This window comes from Triturus cristatus, chromosome 8 (genome assembly GCF_964204655.1).
Source record: "Triturus cristatus chromosome 8, aTriCri1.1, whole genome shotgun sequence".
Taxonomy (NCBI): Eukaryota; Metazoa; Chordata; class Amphibia; order Caudata; family Salamandridae; genus Triturus; species Triturus cristatus.
In genome coordinates this window covers 1,130,738,270-1,130,761,271 of record NC_140591.1, presented here as the reverse complement: position 1 = coordinate 1,130,761,271, position 23,002 = coordinate 1,130,738,270, and the positions used below count along the sequence as shown (strand labels likewise).

The window sequence follows — 23,002 nt, the reverse complement described above, 5'->3', positions numbered from 1 at the left end:
CTATGAGATGGCAGGTATTGTGTTTGTCTGACTAGCATACACATCTTGGGATGATTATCTATTGGTTACTGTGGCTTTGCTAACGGTGCATGGTTTCACTGTCCCCTTGCCACACAATATTGAGTATATTGGTTGTGTACTCACCAGGCTCTGGTATGTCTGATAGACCATGGACGCTCTCTGGTGGGAGGATGTCCCGCACCTTCTCCTCCCAGGACCTGAAGTATACTGGTTTGGCAGGAGGGCCACCACCAGTGCGCTGACTCAAGGCGTGATCTTTCTCGATGAGTTTCTTGACCCTTCTGCACACGTCATACCACCTGTTCTGGATATCATCCTTTGTGCGCAACATTGGTTCTTGTGCGTTCACCTTGTCCACGATCCTCGCCCACATCTTTGTTTTCTGTGACATGGGGGTCCTTTGGACCAATGTACCAAACAAATGTGGCTCTACTCTGATGATCTCGTCTACCAGCACTTCTAACTCACTATCTGTGAACTTTGGATTCTTCTTTGGGGGCTTGGTGATGGGTGGTGGTGGTGAGTGATGTGTGTGTGAGGGTGCAAGTGAGGGTGGGTGAGTGTCAGTTTTGCTAGGTGTATGTGTGAGTGCTTTTGGTGAGGTGCTAATGGTGTGAAAGTTGTGTGATGGGTGAGTTGTGAGTGTGTCTGTGGTTGCTGTGTGATGGTGTTCTCTGCTGGCTGTTGTCTTGAATTTGCAAAGGATCATGGTAGTGATTGGTGTCCTTTATATAGTTGCAGTTGTGGGTGTGTCTTTGGTCCAAGTTTTAAAAAAAAATATTTATTGACTTTGTCATTGCTTGTTTGGTCGTTTTTTTGTTTTTTTTCCTTTGGGTTTTCTAGGCATGAAGGAGACGTTCTTCTGACCGAGACATACGCTGATGTTGGCTCGTGCGGGTTTCTCCGGGTCTTTCGCGCTGACTTTCTTCTGTGTTTCATATGCGTCAGTCGCAGAGATCTCTATTGCTTCAGGTCCCTGTTTTCTGTGCGTGTCGGTCATGCGGCTTGGGCTCCGTGCGAGTCGGTCTGGTTTTACACGCATTGCATCGTACTGCGCGGATCGGACATCGCGGGTACGTGTCGGTCGGGTTCATTCCTGGTGCGTGTCGGTCGGTGTGAATCGCGTCCGTTTTCCAGGCGAATCCCAGTTTTCCCTACGGCTTGTATTCCGTAAGTGTCGGTTGTAAATCACAGGCATTGCATCGTACTGCACGGGTCGTACGGCACCGGTCCGTGTCGTGTCGGTACCTTTTGCGGACAGAATCGGAATCGGCCCCTTTATCTGTGGGTGCATGTGGAACTTGGAAAATATTATTTCCAGTTGCTTTTTGTATGAGTGAATACTTTACATTCTTCAGTGAAGCAGACAAAAGTTATTTATTTACTGTGCTGGCAGTGAGTTTGTGAAAAGTTGATGTATGAGAAAATTGCAAAGGAGGGTAAACTACTGCACGAATGAGAAATGCATCAGAGACTGCAGCGCTGAGATTGCTGCGAAGTGTCACTCTGGGATTGGTTGGGGTGTCATCATGTGTCGCTCTGTAATAGGTCCATGGAGAAAAGGCTTATGTTGTGATAGTGTGTGAATGTCGGTCTGTATTTGATTGTGACTTGGACTAAAATGCAGAACATTGAATTGAACTTGATAATTTCTGTTGTTGAGTGATTTTATATGATAATCAATGAGGGGGGAAAGAGAAGCTGTGATCCATTCGGCTTCCAATGATTAGCACAAAAAATCAATAAAGAATGGACCACTTGTCCTGTGTAGCCAGGGTCTTTTTTGTGTTGATTCCGTCATAAAAAACCCTCATATCTGTACACAGGTGGGAATGGCGGTATATCTTGCTTCTTCCGCCTAAGTGTACTTTACAGCATCATCATTGGGTTTTTTGTTTGTATGTATGCTGACCTCCACCAGGAGGAAGACCAACTGGTTTTACAGTAGCGTCCAGGAATAAAAGACAAAAATAAAAAGAGGGTGTGATGGTGCTCAAGTGTAGTGAGGTTAAAATTCTCTATATCATTTTTTCAAAAAAATCTTTATTAGAGGAATGTTGATATGAGAAATTAAAAATAAGAGTGCGGATATAGACCAAGTTACTTGTCTACCGTACTTTCATGGCTCAACATGTTTCAGCCTTCTGTTGTAGTCTAAAGGCTTTCGTCAGGACCAGATTTAATTTAAGGAACGCGTTGTGGCTCCTAATGTCGTGGTTATTTTCCACTTGTTTTATGAGAAGTCAGATCCGTGGTATCTGTACCTATTGAAGAAAGGAAAAAAGAAATACGCTTGGATGATCCTATTCCTTTAAACTCCCTGTATGTGTTACAGTTTGTGCCTTACGTTTCTCACATATTGGGCCACTGTTACAATTAACACGTAGTAGTGTAAATAACTATGTGATCTAATTGGGTCACACAGGTTGTATATTTCTAGGGAAATGTGGAGAAGTGAAAGGAGACTGGCTATATGTAGAGGAAAGAGGGACGTCGAATTAATCTTAAAATGTTCATTAAAAGAGGTTGGGGCACTCTATCCAGTTCTCTGTAGTGCCTTAATATTGAGAGCTCTGGGGTTCTTTGTGTGGAGAAAGGACAGAGCGTGTCTTAAAACGCACTCGCGGCGTGGTTAGTTAAATGAAAAAACATAGTGAGTTGTCCGCATCTTTTATCTTGTGTGCAGAGGCTCAAAATTGTGATGGCTCAAAATTGTGGTTTTCGGCTAAATGTAGAGAAAGCATGCGTGCCCCTTCTTGTGTGGTCACTAATGCGTTCCGATTCACACGGGAGATATACAGCTGCTCAATAGAGGTAGTACAAGGGTGCTATCTATTAGTATTCTCATGTGATGTTGATAGCTGAAAGTTGGTTGCTGTGAGTGTCATTCTTTCAGAGTTATACGACAGAAAGGAGGTGTATGTTGCATCGTTACCTCATAAATACGCGATTTTAGCTTCCTCGGGGTACCGAACAGCACATTCGGAATTCAATTCTGAAACAGTAAATAGGAAGATATATAAGGGGTTAAAGACGCCTTACTTTGTCTCGTGATTCGTAGTCTTGATGGCGGCCATCATAGCTTACCGATTCCGTCAAGTCATTAGCTTGTTCTGGCTCGGTTCGCTGTAACCCCCGGTGACGCGGGACCGCTTAGAGCTCTAATTTACATAGTGCCCGGGAAACAGGTGCCGAGATAGTAGAAAGACTTGTCTAATGTTTGTGGTTGGCATCAATAACGGACCCAAAATGAGATGAGACAAATTGTATGTATTATGAGAACGACTATTAGATATTAATCGTAGTGTCAATTGCACAGCGCAGGTTCAGTCAATGTGCTTGTAATGTGAGTAGGACTGCTATGTTGATTATTTTAATAAGTGAAAAATGGTAGTTATTAGTTTTCCAAATTCACAAGAAGAGATAGTTGTTGTTCAGCTTGTGATGCCGCAATTTTAGGAGTGCTCTCCTTTATGTAGTGTACATGGGTGTAATGTAGTATTGTTCCTTAAGTGTGTTGTGAATGACACTGTGTCAAATGTCCACATAATCAAAAGACATGTGTAGCAATTTGATTATTCTATGACAAAGGAGAAGGTGACCATACGGACTTTCGAGCGCCTGCGCGCGCTGCTTAGCCTGCTATAGGTTTTAATTCCCTGTTTTGTATTTCGGTTGTGCTTAATTTGATTACCACCTTGTTTTTAATTACAACTCTTAAATTGCAAGCGCCCCCCCCCCGGCCTACCTCTTGCACTATAATACCCCCCCTGGGGACCATTTGCACCGCCTTTGGCGGGTCCGGGACCACGGGCACCTGGGGTGATTCGGAGCGCCATTTTGGATTGGGGCTTGGGAACTCTCGCGTATTATCGCGAGACCTCGCCCGGAAGAGTCTATTTTAGCCCACCGCCAGTCGCGCAGCGGTGACGCGCAGCGGGAGCGCCTTTCACTGCGCCTGAGTCGTGCCAGAGTCCTGCCCGTCTGCGCTCGTCAGCGCTAAGGCAGGGCTAGGGCAGGTTATTCTGGACAACTCAGGATGCCTACCATCAGGGAAATACACCAGCTGAGACAGACAGTGGTATGTCATCATCATCATGTTGTGGACCCTCTATGTGGTCCCTATCAATGTTCTAGCTGTGCATTCGCCCTCCCCATTCCTAAGCCTTTAAAATCTCTGTCGCGTAATGTTCACGCATCTAGGGCGAGAACAGTGGTTACCGACGGCACGAGCTGTGCATCCCTTAAGGTCTTTCACCTAAATGTCAGATCGCTTGTCTGCCATTGTATGGATGTATTCGCTCTGCTAGAGGACGAACAACCAGACGTCTTCTTCCTTACGGAGACATGGCTACATGACCAGGCTATGGCGTCTATTAATTTAGCTTTACCTAGAGGGTACACTATGTATACCCTACACCGAAATTCCAGAGGAGGTGGCATAGCAGCCGCCGTAAAATCCTGTTACCCGTGTATCTGGCAGAAAAGTTCAGTAGCAGCTTGTGAGAGTGCGCAATTTAGTATTACCTTATCTCCTCACTTCACGCTGTCTGGATTACTTATCTACAGACCTCCGGGTCCTGATGGAATTTTCCGCCTCAGTCTCCCTGAGGTAGTGGCGTCTCTAGCTCTGAAGACAGCCAACTTTACAATCATAGGTGACCTCAACCTCCATATGGATCAACCACTTACCAGTTCAGTTAGTACCTTACTAGCTGACCTGGAGGCCCTTAAAATTATCCAGCTGGTCGACCAAAGGACTCACAGCGGAGGGCATATACTCGACCCTTTTTTTACGAACATTCCGAATGTTCTACTTAGCGCTCCTACACCTATGGCCTGGACAGACCATTTCTTGGTACAAGGTCATATCACTTTATCGTCCCCTGTGTTCGAACCTTTTTCTCTAAGCGTTTTTAAACGCCCCTGGAAGAAGCTTCAATCAGAGGAATTTCAGCAGTTCCTCTTGACACACCGCGCTCCCTTTTCTACAGATATTACCTGTAGTTACGATAGTTTTTGTGAATGGCTTACGTTAGCTCTTGACTCTTTCATACCTGCCAGGTGGACTAAAATCAGATCTAGTCCCTCGAGCCCCTGGTACACGGACTCGCTCAGAATCCTCAAATCCGCCTGTAAAAAAGCGGAGCGTGCCTGGCGCAAAAGGTATGATGTTGAGCTCAAAAAAGCCTACAGATCTTGTACGAGGCACTACCATCAGGCAATTTGTAAAGCTAGAGCCGCCTATTACGCGATGGAAATCAAAAATAGCCCAAATCCGACCAAGATCATTTTTCAAATCTGTAAGGAGCTAACCAGTAAACAGATTGCGGCTCCTGTCAAAGCTACATTGAATCAATGCGAAAAAATAGCCACTTTCTTTGTAGAAAAAGTTGAGGCAATTTATAGATCTTTTTCCCAAGAATCTCGGGCTCTATGTCAGCCTAGTACCAAGCTTCTTACCACCCCACAACTTCTCTCCATTCGTGGCCCCAACCCAGAGGAGTTTAAAGAACTAACTAGGAAAGTTAGGTCAGGTTCGCCTACGGACCCTCTGCGCCCAACACAATTTCAAGAGCTCGAAGAGTGCTGTTATCCGGCGATCCTCGATCTTATTAATCTATCCTTTGTAACAGGAAGTGTTCCGGTCAAATGGAAACAGGCAACCGTTGTACCCATTTTGAAAAAACCTTCCTTGGACCCCTCCCTTCCTGAGAGTTACCGTCCCATCTCCCTCCTCCCCTGGATCTCCAAATTAGCGGAATCTCATGCCAACCACGTTCTGTCTTCCCATTTGTTGGAAGCTAACATCCTCGACCCCTCTCAAAACGGGTTTCGAGCACATCACAGCACTGAGACCGCTCTCCTTGCGGTAGTGGAACAAATCAGAAAGCTGCTTGATAGAGACCAAACGGTAGCGCTGATCCTGTTGGATCTCAGCGCTGCCTTTGATACCGTCTCTCATTCCATCCTTCTTCAGCGGCTTTCTGATGCGGGGGTTGGCCTGACTGCACTTGATTGGTTTCGGTCGTTTCTTACTGACCGATCCTTTCAGGTGTCCACACCGCCTTTTGTTTCCACCTCTCGTTCCATACTGCAAGGTGTCCCTCAGGGGTCGGCTCTCAGCCCGACCTTGTTTAATCTATACGTCCAACCCCTGGCAGAGGTTGCCCAGAGATACGGTCTCACCATGGTGTCTTACGCCGATGACACCCAGCTGGCGGTGGCACTTAATGGTGAGTCCGCATTGGACGCTGCTGCCTTTCAGGTCGCTTTGCGAGGGATCATGGAATGGATGTCTGACAACAAGTTGCAGCTAAATGCCTCAAAAACCAAGGTCTTAATCTTTGGAAAAAACACAGACCTCTGGGGCAACCAGTGGTGGCCTCCGGAGCTTGGCCCTGCTCCGGCGCCCGCTGATGAAGTCAGGAATCTTGGGGTGTGGTTCGACAATAAGTTGTCCTACATTCCCCACACCAAAAGACTGGCCGGGATTTGTTTTGGCACCTTACAGTGTCTCAGACCTATTTTTAAATTTTTTGACCCCACCACCAGGCAAATCATAGTTCAGGCTATGATTCTAAGTAGATTGGACTATGCTAGTTCACTTCTATTGGGATTGAACAAAGCTGAGCTTCTCCGCCTTCAGCGTATCCAAAATGCGGCGGCCAGGATGCTGGTTGGCTTGCCTCGCTTTTGTTCTGCCCGTCAAACCATCCAAAATTTGCACTGGCTCCCGGTGGAACAGAGGATCAAATTTAAGGCACTTTGCCTTACTTTTAAAATCCTAAAGCTGTCTACTCCTCCTATCCTTGCCCAGACTATATCCCCTTATCTCCCGAACAGAGCGCTTCGCTCTGCAGGATCAAATCTGGCAATTGTTCCCCGCTTCAAAAGAGCTAGAATGGGTGGACGTTCTTTTTCGGTGTTAGCTGCCTCACTTTGGAACACCCTCCCCCCTTCGCTTCGTTCTATCACCAACCTCTTTCCTTTCAGGAAATGTCTGAAAACCTTTCTGTTTGCCACTACTTAGGTTCTTCAGCTCATCGTGACTAGTATTTTCTCTCCGTTATGTTTTACCATCTCCTCAGCGCCAGGACGCCACTTTGCTGCGGCATCTGTGCGCTATACAAAAAAGTTATAACATAACATAACATAACAAAGTGTGTCAGAGACATGGATTGCAGTTTGCATGCTTCCTTATGCCAGTGTATGCCAAGGGATATTATCGTTCAAACCTCTTTTGTCAGTCTCAAGGCGATAAATCCAACGTTGTTCCTTTTCAAAAAGGACTCGTTCGGCATTGTTAGTTTTAATACGTAAACTTTCAAGAATTACCCAATTAAGATCGCTGGCATTATGGTTGTTTTCTATATAATGTCTGCTCATCTTGGTGGTTAATCTTTTGCAATTCACATTGCTTTTGTGTTCACTTATGCGCTGTTTTATTTTGCGGCATGTCATCCCTATGTATCACAGATCACAGGGACAGACAATCATGTAAATCGCATGTGTGGTGTTACAGTTCGTATGTTGGCGTAATGTCCATGTGAAGTTTGGAAGGAGTTGTATGGTTTTAGTAATTCTGGTCAGATTGCATACTGAACAAGAGATGCATGGATAGTGTCCTAGGATTGGATTGAGGTTCCATGCTGAAGTGATGGTTTCTCTTCTTGTGTTAGGTGCCGGTGTAGTGAATCAGCCACTTTTGTGGTCTGACACCCTATGATGACCCTCAACCACCACCATTTTGTACTGACTTAAGTGTGTTATGTTACCTTAGCCTTAATGTAGGATGGGTTTGCATATGCCTGCTTTTCTTCTTTCTTTTAGTGGAATAGTCTTTCCAAGAATAGAAGGTATGGGATGTTGAGGTGCAGTCTTGTGGGTGGTGGTGCACACATGTGCTCAATGTTGTATACTGAGGGATTAAGTGTATAATGTTATTTGGGTTAGGTGAATTATGACTTTGACCTATTGGCTTTGACGTAGTCTAATGTCATTCTGCCTTCTGTCTTTACCTTGCTTCAAACTTTTCTGTGTGCACAGTGGTGCTTGTAAGTGGTGTGAATGAGAATTATAGGTGCGGACTATTGCCTTTGACAGGGCCTCATGTCTGACTCTGCCTTGCTGCTGCGTGCACAGCCGTGCTTGCAAGTTGTTTGGGTTATTCACATTCAAGGTCTTGGTGTTTTCGTGAGCGATTGTTTTTGTTTAGTGTACTGTGGAAGGCCTTGTGAGAGCTTCGTCAAGACAGAGGCTGGAAGAAGTGCGAATGGAGGAAGAGACTTGAGAGCTCCTTACTGCCATGGAGATGCTTGCTTGGAACTTGGCCAGTTCTGGTAAAATTCCTCTGGCGGTGGGAGGAGGTCTTTCACGAATCTTCTAGTGTGTTTATAGCTGAGGGTTGCAGGCTGAGAAACTGGGAGTTTGGATTCCAAGCGAGGGCAGACGTGTCTATCTCGGATTGAACCCTGGCTTGCTGAGCTCTGATCCCCGGCTGTAATTCCCCCAGTCAGAAGTGGGCAGTGTATGCACCAGGTGATGTATTGAGTTGTGTGGTTCTTTGATCATTGGAGCTGTTTTCTTTGTGGTGTGGGAGGTGCACATCCAGAGTACTCCTCTGCTCTCTATATATGTATATCTTTCTGATCTCTTGCAGGACGTCCAGTGTACCTTATCTTATATCAGTTATTGCTTGTTTATTAATCAGTATTATAGTTTGCTCAGTTATTGATTCGTGCCTTTAGATTATAAGTTTGCTACATATATTTGAATCTTATGCATTTGGTATCTGAGATAGCCTTTGCTTAGAGAGTATGATGTAATAAATCCCAAGCCTTATTCTAAAAGTGATAGAGTCTTTGCATTTTGTTAAATAAAACCCCTTTTCAAAAGGTGCTGTTTGTTTTGTGTTGCAGTCTTGCTGTGCCAGGAGTGGTAAGACATGCTCAAAAGTGTATATTATTCAAAAGGTGCAGTAGTATATTTGCCTCCCAGGTGGGAGTGCAGGGATTGGGTGTGGCTTATTGGTGAGAAGCCACATTCAAAACATTTTGGCGTAGTCGGTTGCAGGATTTGAACATTGATTTAAAAGGGGAAGATATATGGTTTTTTTTTAATTGAAAGCAGACTCTTAGATATCAATTGATTTATTTGCATGGGGGTAGCCCATATGATGTGCTGGCTCGTGAAGTGAGCTAATTGTGCTGAGTTAGAATTGGTGTGTGTGTGTGTTTAAGTGTGTTTTGTAAAAAGTGCTTATAAATAGCTTACTACTTGAGGCAGAAAGGGCTGGCTCCCTTTCAAGTGTTTGTTAAGGAATGCATATAAAATGTTTTCAGTTGCAAAGTGAATGTAAAATGTCAGAGCATAACTCTGAAGCATGGGACTCCTTCGAGTTTAAAGACTCCGGAGTTGCAATGAAGGATGTTAATCAGCAGGAGATTTATGATATTTTAGACAGAGACAGCGGTGTTATTTTAAATGTGTTGGTTAATATGCATCAAACATGTGAGCATTTGCTAAAAGAACGTAGTGAGTTGAAAACAGAGCTAGTTGATGCCCAGTTTGAAAATATATCTTTAAAGACAGAATTAAACGTGTACCAGGCTGTGAAGCTGTTTACTTTGACCTGCCAGAATGAATCAGATGTGCCAGGAAGGAAGGTGCAGGAAAGTGAACAGACTAACGTTTTAGGCTTAACGATCACCGGTTGCGGACATAAATTAGACATGACAGTGAATGATACATTTTGCTTCGAAAGAGAAATGCAACAATATGATTTTGAATGTGAACAGCAGATTGTGTACAATAAGTCTGATATGTGGTCACTTCATAAACATGAACATTTATTTGGTGAGTTAATTCAAGAGCAATGTGCCCTTTTTAGTTACAGGAAAGTGCAGGGAAATAACAGGTCACTTTTAAATTCAGATGCTGGACAAATGTTGTGCTTTTGCGCACCAACAGATACTGGACAGAACAGAGTTAGAGAAAATGTGGTTTGCCTATGGGAGATTGCAATGGTTATTAAGTGGCATGTACAGACTGAAAAACAGTTTGCACAGGATTTGATAGAAAGTCCTGAAGTGGAGTTTGAAACACAAGATTTCCCAGTGAAGGTGCCCTATGTTACAAAGGAAATTAATTTGAAACAGTACAGAATGCCTGATGGGCGTGAAGGGATCAGTGAGATCATGCAGGGCTTGACAGACTGAGGTGGTGACCCTAATTGTGTAGCCTGTGTGCAAATATACCTTCTTTGACTGATGCTGTCCCAGATATTGTTACAGAAGTAGCATGGGACTTGATATGTGACTTTTGATATTGCCAATGCTTTTTTTCTTTTTGATATGTCAAGAGCAGTTTAGTTTTTTTTTCTCATGAGGTGATAGACTGATGACAGTTAAGAATTTGCTTGAATTAGTTAGACAGAATGGGGGAGCATTTTCAGATTAAAGAATGTGAAGTCTTCCTGGAGGTAAGAAAAGGTTAAAGCTGTTTTTCCTCTCAGACATGTAAAGAGTTGTTCTGGAAGTGGGTCATTTGAAAGCGTCTTTCAGATTGATGTTTGGGAGGCTTGCAGTGAGATCATCCAGCAACGCTGAGCAGAGCTCAGGCTTTCTGTGAAGTCTGAGGAGGAATTCCTACGGGAGGGGTCATCTCAGCTCCTCTCCCCAGTAGACAGAGACAGCTTCTTGGAGATAGATGTCTGGGAGGCTTGCAAAGGCGCAGGCTCTCTCTCCCCCCCCCCCCCTCCTGAGGAGAGTCGCAGAGCAGATGGGTACAGACGAAAGTTGGCAGCAGGAGTTCAGAGCACGCTGACCTTGAAGAGATAAGGTGCGAGCTAGAGACAGCAGAGACAGCAGAGACGTCTCTGCTTGTAATGTTTGGCGAGGGGCCATCTGGTGTCCGCAGAGAATTGTGAAGGGGGGCAGCACCTGTGAGGGGTGCAGTGAGAGAAGTGAGAGAAGGAGACTGCCCCAGCCCTTCTTGCTGTGTATAGAAAAAGAGGGATTTTACCAAGAATTCACAGGCTAAAGCGTTGGTAGTATTCTTAGACAATTCCCCAGAGCTGGAGGAGACCTATGTAGACAGAAATTAAAATATTGTATTTTTAGAAATGCAAGACGGAAGAAGTGTACTTTTGAAAAATGTTTTTTGCAAGAAGAGTGATGCTTGTTTCTTTTTCAGATTCGCCCAGTTCTCCGCGTGTGAGTGGGACTCCCTTCTCCCGTGTGAGTGGGGCCCTCCCTCTCCCCCCTTCCCTTCCCTCCCCTTCCCCCCCCCAAGCCTGGAGTGATCGCCAGACCAGACGGTGGCGGCTGATGCCTGTGGCTATCCAGACTGGATGGGGTCCTCCCTTGTCAAGGAGATACAGCTGCTGATATATACCAGAGAGCATGATGGACTGCTTCTTTCCAAGAAAAAAGGGATCAGCAAAGTGTGGAACTGTTTCCTTCACGCGAGGCCAACTTTATATGCATGAAGGCTGTGTGTCTTTCACACAGGGTGACTGCTTGTGTGACGTGAAGACAACACAAAAGAAGGAACTACATGATGTGCTTTGCCAGTACTGTTTTATCAACGTGAAGTTCAGATGCGATGGAAGACGGCTGTGTGTTTTTTCACACAGAAGGACTGTTTTTGTTTTTAGGAATGGAGACCAATAGAGACGCTTTGCTGCGATCGGCGTAGATATTTTCTGAGTTAGTGAACAGTTATAACCTGTAGCTGTTGCTACAATATATGAGTTTGGCAGTAGAGTTTCCAGTTTAACCATTAGAGGCATTAGGAGCATTCAAAAGCTTGATTCATTTATTTTGTGTATTCATTTAAACATGTATCCAGATATCTATGAGCTATTTCTAGATGCACCTGAGTTATTGCTTTTACATGTATTTAGAGAATGCAGACTTTATTTGCTCTAAAGTGATTATCATATACTTTTGATGAGTTTTTCAGTTTTGCAATGGAGCATTTCGATCATAGTTGATTTTTAGTCATGATTTGTTTTGAATTATGTATTTTTGTGTAGCCACTTCAACACATGAGTTGCTGTTTCAACATGTGTTTTTTAGTAGTTGTGACTTTTAATTTAGAAATGTGGTTTTAAATGGTTTTGCTTTCAATTGAGATATGCAGTGCTTTAATGATAGTTTTGTTTTTCAGTTATGTATTTGCTAGATTTTGGTTTTGACATACGTGAATGGTGATGATCAAGGGTCATGGGGTGCAATGTAGTGAATCAGCCACTTTTGTGGTCTGACACCCTATGATGACCCTCAACCACCACCATTTTGTACTGACTTAAGTGTGGTATGTTACCTTAGCCTTAATGTAGGATGGGTTTGCATATGCCTGCTTTTCTTCTGTCTTTTAGTGGAATAGTCTTTCCAAGAATAGAAGGTATGGGATGTTGAGGTGCAGTCTTGTGGGTGGTGGTGCACACATGTGCTCAATGTTGTATACTGAGGGATTAAGTGTATAATGTTATTTGGGTTAGGTGAATTATGACTTTGACCTATTGGCTTTGACGTAGTCTAATGTCATTCTGCCTTCTGTCTTTACCTTGCTTCAAACTTTTCTGTGTGCACAGTGGTGCTTGTAAGTGGTGTGAATGAGAATTATAGGTGCGGACTATTGCCTTTGACAGGGCCTCATGTCTGACTCTGCCTTGCTGCTGCGTGCACAGCCGTGCTTGCAAGTTGTTTGGGTTATTCACATTCAAGGTCTTGGTGTTTTCGTGAGCGATTGTTTTTGTTTAGTGTACTGTGGAAGGCCTTGTGAGAGCTTCGTCAAGACAGAGGCTGGAAGAAGTGCGAATGGAGGAAGAGACTTGAGAGCTCCTTACTGCCATGGAGATGCTTGCTTGGAACTTGGCCAGTTCTGGTAAAATTCCTCTGGCGGTGGGAGGAGGTCTTTCACGAATCTTCTAGTGTGTTTATAGCTGAGGGTTGCAGGCTGAGAAACTGGGAGTTTGGATTCCAAGCGAGGGCAGACGTGTCTATCTCGGATTGAACCCTGGCTTGCTGAGCTCTGATCCCCGGCTGTAATTCCCCCAGTCAGAAGTGGGCAGTGTATGCACCAGGTGATGTATTGAGTTGTGTGGTTCTTTGATCATTGGAGCTGTTTTCTTTGTGGTGTGGGAGGTGCACATCCAGAGTACTCCTCTGCTCTCTATATATGTATATCTTTCTGATCTCTTGCAGGACGTCCAGTGTACCTTATCTTATATCAGTTATTGCTTGTTTATTAATCAGTATTATAGTTTGCTCAGTTATTGATTCGTGCCTTTAGATTATAAGTTTGCTACATATATTTGAATCTTATGCATTTGGTATCTGAGATAGCCTTTGCTTAGAGAGTATGATGTAATAAATCCCAAGCCTTATTCTAAAAGTGATAGAGTCTTTGCATTTTGTTAAATAAAACCCCTTTTCAAAAGGTGCTGTTTGTTTTGTGTTGCAGTCTTGCTGTGCCAGGAGTGGTAAGACATGCTCAAAAGTGTATATTATTCAAAAGGTGCAGTAGTATATTTGCCTCCCAGGTGGGAGTGCAGGGATTGGGTGTGGCTTATTGGTGAGAAGCCACATTCAAAACATTTTGGCGTAGTCGGTTGCAGGATTTGAACATTGATTTAAAAGGGGAAGATATATGGTTTTTTTTTAATTGAAAGCAGACTCTTAGATATCAATTGATTTATTTGCATGGGGGTAGCCCATATGATGTGCTGGCTCGTGAAGTGAGCTAATTGTGCTGAGTTAGAATTGGTGTGTGTGTGTGTTTAAGTGTGTTTTGTAAAAAGTGCTTATAAATAGCTTACTACTTGAGGCAGAAAGGGCTGGCTCCCTTTCAAGTGTTTGTTAAGGAATGCATATAAAATGTTTTCAGTTGCAAAGTGAATGTAAAATGTCAGAGCATAACTCTGAAGCATGGGACTCCTTCGAGTTTAAAGACTCCGGAGTTGCAATGAAGGATGTTAATCAGCAGGAGATTTATGATATTTTAGACAGAGACAGCGGTGTTATTTTAAATGTGTTGGTTAATATGCATCAAACATGTGAGCATTTGCTAAAAGAACGTAGTGAGTTGAAAACAGAGCTAGTTGATGCCCAGTTTGAAAATATATCTTTAAAGACAGAATTAAACGTGTACCAGGCTGTGAAGCTGTTTACTTTGACCTGCCAGAATGAATCAGATGTGCCAGGAAGGAAGGTGCAGGAAAGTGAACAGACTAACGTTTTAGGCTTAACGATCACCGGTTGCGGACATAAATTAGACATGACAGTGAATGATACATTTTGCTTCGAAAGAGAAATGCAACAATATGATTTTGAATGTGAACAGCAGATTGTGTACAATAAGTCTGATATGTGGTCACTTCATAAACATGAACATTTATTTGGTGAGTTAATTCAAGAGCAATGTGCCCTTTTTAGTTACAGGAAAGTGCAGGGAAATAACAGGTCACTTTTAAATTCAGATGCTGGACAAATGTTGTGCTTTTGCGCACCAACAGATACTGGACAGAACAGAGTTAGAGAAAATGTGGTTTGCCTATGGGAGATTGCAATGGTTATTAAGTGGCATGTACAGACTGAAAAACAGTTTGCACAGGATTTGATAGAAAGTCCTGAAGTGGAGTTTGAAACACAAGATTTCCCAGTGAAGGTGCCCTATGTTACAAAGGAAATTAATTTGAAACAGTACAGAATGCCTGATGGGCGTGAAGGGATCAGTGAGATCATGCAGGGCTTGACAGACTGAGGTGGTGACCCTAATTGTGTAGCCTGTGTGCAAATATACCTTCTTTGACTGATGCTGTCCCAGATATTGTTACAGAAGTAGCATGGGACTTGATATGTGACTTTTGATATTGCCAATGCTTTTTTTCTTTTTGATATGTCAAGAGCAGTTTAGTTTTTTTTTCTCATGAGGTGATAGACTGATGACAGTTAAGAATTTGCTTGAATTAGTTAGACAGAATGGGGGAGCATTTTCAGATTAAAGAATGTGAAGTCTTCCTGGAGGTAAGAAAAGGTTAAAGCTGTTTTTCCTCTCAGACATGTAAAGAGTTGTTCTGGAAGTGGGTCATTTGAAAGCGTCTTTCAGATTGATGTTTGGGAGGCTTGCAGTGAGATCATCCAGCAACGCTGAGCAGAGCTCAGGCTTTCTGTGAAGTCTGAGGAGGAATTCCTACGGGAGGGGTCATCTCAGCTCCTCTCCCCAGTAGACAGAGACAGCTTCTTGGAGATAGATGTCTGGGAGGCTTGCAAAGGCGCAGGCTCTCTCTCCCCCCCCCCCCCTCCTGAGGAGAGTCGCAGAGCAGATGGGTACAGACGAAAGTTGGCAGCAGGAGTTCAGAGCACGCTGACCTTGAAGAGATAAGGTGCGAGCTAGAGACAGCAGAGACAGCAGAGACGTCTCTGCTTGTAATGTTTGGCGAGGGGCCATCTGGTGTCCGCAGAGAATTGTGAAGGGGGGCAGCACCTGTGAGGGGTGCAGTGAGAGAAGTGAGAGAAGGAGACTGCCCCAGCCCTTCTTGCTGTGTATAGAAAAAGAGGGATTTTACCAAGAATTCACAGGCTAAAGCGTTGGTAGTATTCTTAGACAATTCCCCAGAGCTGGAGGAGACCTATGTAGACAGAAATTAAAATATTGTATTTTTAGAAATGCAAGACGGAAGAAGTGTACTTTTGAAAAATGTTTTTTGCAAGAAGAGTGATGCTTGTTTCTTTTTCAGATTCGCCCAGTTCTCCGCGTGTGAGTGGGACTCCCTTCTCCCGTGTGAGTGGGGCCCTCCCTCTCCCCCCTTCCCTTCCCTCCCCTTCCCCCCCCCAAGCCTGGAGTGATCGCCAGACCAGACGGTGGCGGCTGATGCCTGTGGCTATCCAGACTGGATGGGGTCCTCCCTTGTCAAGGAGATACAGCTGCTGATATATACCAGAGAGCATGATGGACTGCTTCTTTCCAAGAAAAAAGGGATCAGCAAAGTGTGGAACTGTTTCCTTCACGCGAGGCCAACTTTATATGCATGAAGGCTGTGTGTCTTTCACACAGGGTGACTGCTTGTGTGACGTGAAGACAACACAAAAGAAGGAACTACATGATGTGCTTTGCCAGTACTGTTTTATCAACGTGAAGTTCAGATGCGATGGAAGACGGCTGTGTGTTTTTTCACACAGAAGGACTGTTTTTGTTTTTAGGAATGGAGACCAATAGAGACGCTTTGCTGCGATCGGCGTAGATATTTTCTGAGTTAGTGAACAGTTATAACCTGTAGCTGTTGCTACAATATATGAGTTTGGCAGTAGAGTTTCCAGTTTAACCATTAGAGGCATTAGGAGCATTCAAAAGCTTGATTCATTTATTTTGTGTATTCATTTAAACATGTATCCAGATATCTATGAGCTATTTCTAGATGCACCTGAGTTATTGCTTTTACATGTATTTAGAGAATGCAGACTTTATTTGCTCTAAAGTGATTATCATATACTTTTGATGAGTTTTTCAGTTTTGCAATGGAGCATTTCGATCATAGTTGATTTTTAGTCATGATTTGTTTTGAATTATGTATTTTTGTGTAGCCACTTCAACACATGAGTTGCTGTTTCAACATGTGTTTTTTAGTAGTTGTGACTTTTAATTTAGAAATGTGGTTTTAAATGGTTTTGCTTTCAATTGAGATATGCAGTGCTTTAATGATAGTTTTGTTTTTCAGTTATGTATTTGCTAGATTTTGGTTTTGACATACGTGAATGGTGATGATCAAGGGTCATGGGGTGCAATGTAGTGAATCAGCCACTTTTGTGGTCTGACACCCTATGATGACCCTCAACCACCACCATTTTGTACTGACTTAAGTGTGGTATGTTACCTTAGCCTTAATGTAGGATGGGTTTGCATATGCCTGCTTTTCTTCTGTCTTTTAGTGGAATAGTCTTTCCAAGAATAGAAGGTATGGGATGTTGAGGTGCAGTCTTGTGGGTGGTGGTGCACACATGTGCTCAATGTTGTATACTGAGGGATTAAGTGTATAATGTTATTTGGGTTAGGTGAATTATGACTTTGACCTATTGGCTTTGACGTAGTCTAATGTCATTCTGCCTTCTGTCTTTACCTTGCTTCAAACTTTTCTGTGTGCACAGTGGTGCTTGTAAGTGGTGTGAATGAGAATTATAGGTGCGGACTATTGCCTTTGACAGGGCCTCATGTCTGACTCTGCCTTGCTGCTGCGTGCACAGCCGTGCTTGCAAGTTGTTTGGGTTATTCACATTCAAGGTCTTGGTGTTTTCGTGAGCGATTGTTTTTGTTTAGTGTACTGTGGAAGGCCTTGTGAGAGCTTCGTCAAGACAGAGGCTGGAAGAAGTGCGAATGGAGGAAGAGACTTGAGAGCTCCTTACTGCCATGGAGATGCTTGCTTGGAACTTGGCCAGTTCTGGTAAAATTCCTCTGGCGGTGGGAGGAGGTCTTTCACGAATCTTCTAGTGTGTTTATAGCTGAGGGTTGCAGGCTGAGAAACTGGGAGTTTGGATTCCAAGCGAGGGCAGACGTGTCTATCTCGGATTGAACCCTGGCTTGCTGAGCTCTGATCCCCGGCTGTAATTCCCCCAGTCAGAAGTGGGCAGTGTATGCACCAGGTGATGTATTGAGTTGTGTGGTTCTTTGATCATTGGAGCTGTTTTCTTTGTGGTGTGGGAGGTGCACATCCAGAGTACTCCTCTGCTCTCTATATATGTATATCTTTCTGATCTCTTGCAGGACGTCCAGTGTACCTTATCTTATATCAGTTATTGCTTGTTTATTAATCAGTATTATAGTTTGCTCAGTTATTGATTCGTGCCTTTAGATTATAAGTTTGCTACATATATTTGAATCTTATGCATTTGGTATCTGAGATAGCCTTTGCTTAGAGAGTATGATGTAATAAATCCCAAGCCTTATTCTAAAAGTGATAGAGTCTTTGCATTTTGTTAAATAAAACCCCTTTTCAAAAGGTGCTGTTTGTTTTGTGTTGCAGTCTTGCTGTGCCAGGAGTGGTAAGACATGCTCAAAAGTGTATATTATTCAAAAGGTGCAGTAGTATATTTGCCTCCCAGGTGGGAGTGCAGGGATTGGGTGTGGCTTATTGGTGAGAAGCCACATTCAAAACATTTTGGCGTAGTCGGTTGCAGGATTTGAACATTGATTTAAAAGGGGAAGATATATGGTTTTTTTTTAATTGAAAGCAGACTCTTAGATATCAATTGATTTATTTGCATGGGGGTAGCCCATATGATGTGCTGGCTCGTGAAGTGAGCTAATTGTGCTGAGTTAGAATTGGTGTGTGTGTGTGTTTAAGTGTGTTTTGTAAAAAGTGCTTATAAATAGCTTACTACTTGAGGCAGAAAGGGCTGGCTCCCTTTCAAGTGTTTGTTAAGGAATGCATATAAAATGTTTTCAGTTGCAAAGTGAATGTAAAATGTCAGAGCATAACTCTGAAGCATGGGACTCCTTCGAGTTTAAAGACTCCGGAGTTGCAATGAAGGATGTTAATCAGCAGGAGATTTATGATATTTTAGACAGAGACAGCGGTGTTATTTTAAATGTGTTGGTTAATATGCATCAAACATGTGAGCATTTGCTAAAAGAACGTAGTGAGTTGAAAACAGAGCTAGTTGATGCCCAGTTTGAAAATATATCTTTAAAGACAGAATTAAACGTGTACCAGGCTGTGAAGCTGTTTACTTTGACCTGCCAGAATGAATCAGATGTGCCAGGAAGGAAGGTGCAGGAAAGTGAACAGACTAACGTTTTAGGCTTAACGATCACCGGTTGCGGACATAAATTAGATATGACAGTGAATGATACATTTTGCTTCGAAAGAGAAATGCAACAATATGATTTTGAATGTGAACAGCAGATTGTGTACAATAAGTCTGATATGTGGTCACTTCATAAACATGAACATTTATTTGGTGAGTTAATTCAAGAGCAATGTGCCCTTTTTAGTTACAGGAAAGTGCAGGGAAATAACAGGTCACTTTTAAATTCAGATGCTGGACAAATGTTGTGCTTTTGCGCACCAACAGATACTGGACAGAACAGAGTTAGAGAAAATGTGGTTTGCCTATGGGAGATTGCAATGGTTATTAAGTGGCATGTACAGACTGAAAAACAGTTTGCACAGGATTTGATAGAAAGTCCTGAAGTGGAGTTTGAAACACAAGATTTCCCAGTGAAGGTGCCCTATGTTACAAAGGAAATTAATTTGAAACAGTACAGAATGCCTGATGGGCGTGAAGGGATCAGTGAGATCATGCAGGGCTTGACAGACTGAGGTGGTGACCCTAATTGTGTAGCCTGTGTGCAAATATACCTTCTTTGACTGATGCTGTCCCAGATATTGTTACAGAAGTAGCATGGGACTTGATATGTGACTTTTGATATTGCCAATGCTTTTTTTCTTTTTGATATGTCAAGAGCAGTTTAGTTTTTTTTTCTCATGAGGTGATAGACTGATGACAGTTAAGAATTTGCTTGAATTAGTTAGACAGAATGGGGGAGCATTTTCAGATTAAAGAATGTGAAGTCTTCCTGGAGGTAAGAAAAGGTTAAAGCTGTTTTTCCTCTCAGACATGTAAAGAGTTGTTCTGGAAGTGGGTCATTTGAAAGCGTCTTTCAGATTGATGTTTGGGAGGCTTGCAGTGAGATCATCCAGCAACGCTGAGCAGAGCTCAGGCTTTCTGTGAAGTCTGAGGAGGAATTCCTACGGGAGGGGTCATCTCAGCTCCTCTCCCCAGTAGACAGAGACAGCTTCTTGGAGATAGATGTCTGGGAGGCTTGCAAAGGCGCAGGCTCTCTCTCCCCCCCCCCCCCTCCTGAGGAGAGTCGCAGAGCAGATGGGTACAGACGAAAGTTGGCAGCAGGAGTTCAGAGCACGCTGACCTTGAAGAGATAAGGTGCGAGCTAGAGACAGCAGAGACAGCAGAGACGTCTCTGCTTGTAATGTTTGGCGAGGGGCCATCTGGTGTCCGCAGAGAATTGTGAAGGGGGGCAGCACCTGTGAGGGGTGCAGTGAGAGAAGTGAGAGAAGGAGACTGCCCCAGCCCTTCTTGCTGTGTATAGAAAAAGAGGGATTTTACCAAGAATTCACAGGCTAAAGCGTTGGTAGTATTCTTAGACAATTCCCCAGAGCTGGAGGAGACCTATGTAGACAGAAATTAAAATATTGTATTTTTAGAAATGCAAGACGGAAGAAGTGTACTTTTGAAAAATGTTTTTTGCAAGAAGAGTGATGCTTGTTTCTTTTTCAGATTCGCCCAGTTCTCCGCGTGTGAGTGGGACTCCCTTCTCCCGTGTGAGTGGGGCCCTCCCTCTCCCCCCTTCCCTTCCCTCCCCTTCCCCCCCCCAAGCCTGGAGTGATCGCCAGACCAGACGGTGGCGGCTGATGCCTGTGGCTATCCAGACTGGATGGGGTCCTCCCTTGTCAAGGAGATACAGCTGCTGATATATACCAGAGAGCATGATGGACTGCTTCTTTCCAAGAAAAAAGGGATCAGCAAAGTGTGGAACTGTTTCCTTCACGCGAGGCCAACTTTATATGCATGAAGGCTGTGTGTCTTTCACACAGGGTGACTGCTTGTGTGACGTGAAGACAACACAAAAGAAGGAACTACATGATGTGCTTTGCCAGTACTGTTTTATCAACGTGAAGTTCAGATGCGATGGAAGACGGCTGTGTGTTTTTTCACACAGAAGGACTGTTTTTGTTTTTAGGAATGGAGACCAATAGAGACGCTTTGCTGCGATCGGCGTAGATATTTTCTGAGTTAGTGAACAGTTATAACCTGTAGCTGTTGCTACAATATATGAGTTTGGCAGTAGAGTTTCCAGTTTAACCATTAGAGGCATTAGGAGCATTCAAAAGCTTGATTCATTTATTTTGTGTATTCATTTAAACATGTATCCAGATATCTATGAGCTATTTCTAGATGCACCTGAGTTATTGCTTTTACATGTATTTAGAGAATGCAGACTTTATTTGCTCTAAAGTGATTATCATATACTTTTGATGAGTTTTTCAGTTTTGCAATGGAGCATTTCGATCATAGTTGATTTTTAGTCATGATTTGTTTTGAATTATGTATTTTTGTGTAGCCACTTCAACACATGAGTTGCTGTTTCAACATGTGTTTTTTAGTAGTTGTGACTTTTAATTTAGAAATGTGGTTTTAAATGGTTTTGCTTTCAATTGAGATATGCAGTGCTTTAATGATAGTTTTGTTTTTCAGTTATGTATTTGCTAGATTTTGGTTTTGACATACGTGAATGGTGATGATCAAGGGTCATGGGGTGCAATGTAGTGAATCAGCCACTTTTGTGGTCTGACACCCTATGATGACCCTCAACCACCACCATTTTGTACTGACTTAAGTGTGGTATGTTACCTTAGCCTTAATGTAGGATGGGTTTGCATATGCCTGCTTTTCTTCTGTCTTTTAGTGGAATAGTCTTTCCAAGAATAGAAGGTATGGGATGTTGAGGTGCAGTCTTGTGGGTGGTGGTGCACACATGTGCTCAATGTTGTATACTGAGGGATTAAGTGTATAATGTTATTTGGGTTAGGTGAATTATGACTTTGACCTATTGGCTTTGACGTAGTCTAATGTCATTCTGCCTTCTGTCTTTACCTTGCTTCAAACTTTTCTGTGTGCACAGTGGTGCTTGTAAGTGGTGTGAATGAGAATTATAGGTGCGGACTATTGCCTTTGACAGGGCCTCATGTCTGACTCTGCCTTGCTGCTGCGTGCACAGCCGTGCTTGCAAGTTGTTTGGGTTATTCACATTCAAGGTCTTGGTGTTTTCGTGAGCGATTGTTTTTGTTTAGTGTACTGTGGAAGGCCTTGTGAGAGCTTCGTCAAGACAGAGGCTGGAAGAAGTGCGAATGGAGGAAGAGACTTGAGAGCTCCTTACTGCCATGGAGATGCTTGCTTGGAACTTGGCCAGTTCTGGTAAAATTCCTCTGGCGGTGGGAGGAGGTCTTTCACGAATCTTCTAGTGTGTTTATAGCTGAGGGTTGCAGGCTGAGAAACTGGGAGTTTGGATTCCAAGCGAGGGCAGACGTGTCTATCTCGGATTGAACCCTGGCTTGCTGAGCTCTGATCCCCGGCTGTAATTCCCCCAGTCAGAAGTGGGCAGTGTATGCACCAGGTGATGTATTGAGTTGTGTGGTTCTTTGATCATTGGAGCTGTTTTCTTTGTGGTGTGGGAGGTGCACATCCAGAGTACTCCTCTGCTCTCTATATATGTATATCTTTCTGATCTCTTGCAGGACGTCCAGTGTACCTTATCTTATATCAGTTATTGCTTGTTTATTAATCAGTATTATAGTTTGCTCAGTTATTGATTCGTGCCTTTAGATTATAAGTTTGCTACATATATTTGAATCTTATGCATTTGGTATCTGAGATAGCCTTTGCTTAGAGAGTATGATGTAATAAATCCCAAGCCTTATTCTAAAAGTGATAGAGTCTTTGCATTTTGTTAAATAAAACCCCTTTTCAAAAGGTGCTGTTTGTTTTGTGTTGCAGTCTTGCTGTGCCAGGAGTGGTAAGACATGCTCAAAAGTGTATATTATTCAAAAGGTGCAGTAGTATATTTGCCTCCCAGGTGGGAGTGCAGGGATTGGGTGTGGCTTATTGGTGAGAAGCCACATTCAAAACATTTTGGCGTAGTCGGTTGCAGGATTTGAACATTGATTTAAAAGGGGAAGATATATGGTTTTTTTTTAATTGAAAGCAGACTCTTAGATATCAATTGATTTATTTGCATGGGGGTAGCCCATATGATGTGCTGGCTCGTGAAGTGAGCTAATTGTGCTGAGTTAGAATTGGTGTGTGTGTGTGTTTAAGTGTGTTTTGTAAAAAGTGCTTATAAATAGCTTACTACTTGAGGCAGAAAGGGCTGGCTCCCTTTCAAGTGTTTGTTAAGGAAT

At 43.3% G+C, this 23,002-nt stretch overlaps 1 long non-coding RNA gene across 1 annotated transcript; it reads left to right on the top strand.

Moving 5' to 3' along the window:
- Positions 1-7,872: 7,872 nt before the first annotated feature.
- LOC146805501 (uncharacterized) lies at positions 7,873-22,574 on the top strand. The gene is made up of 4 exons (XR_014967850.1): positions 7,873-8,562; positions 11,218-13,114; positions 15,770-17,666; positions 20,322-22,574. It is a non-coding gene; the product is annotated as an uncharacterized LOC146805501 (long non-coding RNA).
- The last annotated feature ends 428 nt before the right edge of the window (positions 22,575-23,002 follow it).